Below are 2,458 nucleotides of genomic sequence, written 5' to 3'. Positions count from 1 at the left end.
AAAGAAGAAAACAATGCATATGGGTGTGAATTGAAAAGAATGCATGAGTATGCAAAAAGAGTAAAAGTCAAGGGTAGCTAGGTAATGTATTGTAGTTGTATAGGTTGTTCTATGTGTCTAGTGGATCCTAGGTTGATCAAGGACTCAAATTTTAAGCCCACTTGGCCATATACATCCTTACCTTCACCCTAGCCCCGTTACAACCCATGAATAAGACCTCATGATACTTGTAAGCATGCATTAAGTAATTGTTGATTGTTAGATGAAAGACAAATCTTGGAAAGCATGATTAGGAGAAGATTGAGTGACGAACCTTATACACTTGAGCAAATAGAGCGGATACACTTCCGGTGAGGGTTCGATGCTCAATGCTTGTTCCCGGCTTTCACAAGCGTTTGTTTAGCAAGTTATATGCACTCCATGGTGATATTCAATTTGGTAGGATTCATGAATCACATACTATTTTCACCCTATATGTTCACACGTATTCTTGGAGGATAGATTTACTCTTGACCAAGTAGGTAGATGATTTTACATTAGTTGCATGCATCCATTTAGGTAGTTTGCATTTCATAAACCCTTTCTCATCATGATCTTTGGTCTTTTTATTTTAAGCATGAGGACATGCTTGGTTTAAGTGTGGGGAGATTTGATAAATTCCGATTTTGTGGTTTATCTTGTGCTTATTTTGGGGGATTTTATCAATATTTCTCACACTTATTCGCAAGACATGCATGGTTTTGTGTTCACTTCCCAATATTGCTCCATGATGAAAAACATGTTTATTTTGCCTTAAAATTGCCATATTTTAATCCTCTTCTATCTCCATTCGATGCCGTGATGTATTTGTTGAGTAATTTCAGGAATTATAGGGTAGGAATGACCTAGAAGAGAGGAGAAAAGCATGTACAAAAAGGGATGAATATGAAGAATTGAAATCTTGGGAGGAGCAGCATCGGCGCGCCCGCGCACTCCACGCCCATGCGTGGATGAAGTGGCTGGAAGCGGTGCGCAAGGAAGGACGCATTCATGCGGATCAGAAGATTCCTGTCGACGCGCACGCGCACTTGGCGCGCACGCGTGGCAAGATTCACGTGACCTCATTAAAGGAAATCGTGCCTGGCGATTTCTGAGGCTCATGAGGCCCAATTTCAAGCTGTTTCTGCATGGAAAAGACCCAAGGATGCTAGGGGGAAAAGGGGGATCAATCATTTTACACTAAGACACAATTCTAGAGAGTTTTTTTTGGTTCTTTTGTTATTCTAGAGAGAGAAACCCTTGTTCCTCTCTAGATCTAGTTTTAAATTGATCTTCCCTTGTTGGATTGTGAATTGGATCTTGTTAATTACTAGTTTTAATTGTTCAATTTGAATTCCTTGTTACAGTTTTGCTTATATCTAGTGGTAGTTTTATGAATCCTTGTTAATTGTCATTTTATACCCATTTCATGAATGTTGTGAATCTTGACTTATTGATATTACATTGATGATTTCTATGTTTAGTTTTGTTGTTTGGATGATTGTATGTTGATAATTGTTAGTGGGTACTTGTAGATTTCAATTTAATTGCTATTTTGAACATGTCTTTTGTTAATGCTTACCATGTGTTTGATGAATTGTTTACTTTGATTATGGAGTAGTCATCTTCACTCTTGGCCTAGGTCAAGGGAATTGGGTAAACTTAAGTCATTGGGTCTAATGGATTTGATGATTTGAGAACCCTTGGTGGTCAATTTGATACTCATTGACGCCAACCCACTACTAATCTAATTAGTAGGTAGGTTGGGACTTATGGGTTGATGTGATCAAAGCTATTTGACGTACTTCAAGTCTAGGAGTAGATATTACGTACTTAAGACTTTTGGAAGTAGACTTAATGAGCTTGGTTCCTCATAATTGTCAAGATATGGTTGTTAGACAAGGATGGTGACCCCAATTCCCATGCCTAGCCAAGAGTTGCTTTTATTATTCATATTTGAAAACCAAATTTCTCAACTATTTGCCTTAGTTATAGTTACTTGTTTGGTTTATAATAGAATTAAGTGGAATGTTGCTTGTTCATTGGAATTGCTCATGTTTGCTTAGTTAATTGAATTAATTCGTTGCAATTTAAGATTACTTGCTTGTTAAGATTTCCATTTATTTTCATGCTCATAACTTACAACCCCGGATTTCTAACCAATGTTGAGGCACATGTTTGCCCATTCCTTGTGAGACGACCCGAGGTTTGAATACTTCAATTATTTCTATTGGGGTTGAACTTGTGACAACCAAATCTCTCTTCTAAATTTGACACCCGAGGATTGTTGTTGGTAGAGCTATACTTGCAATGCAATTTTATTGAAGAAAATCTTTACCAATACACCCTTGGGTGAACGTGTCACACAACATATCCAACATATAAAAATAAACCATTTTCATGGGAAAAGGCTACAAATAATAATAAAGTGAGAAAGAGA

The sequence above is a fragment of the Arachis ipaensis genome, chromosome B10 (assembly GCF_059453495.1).
Source record: "Arachis ipaensis isolate K30076 ecotype BB chromosome B10, ASM5945349v1, whole genome shotgun sequence".
In the NCBI taxonomy this organism is placed as follows: domain Eukaryota; kingdom Viridiplantae; phylum Streptophyta; class Magnoliopsida; order Fabales; family Fabaceae; genus Arachis; species Arachis ipaensis.
Note: the sequence above shows the minus strand (reverse complement) of the source record.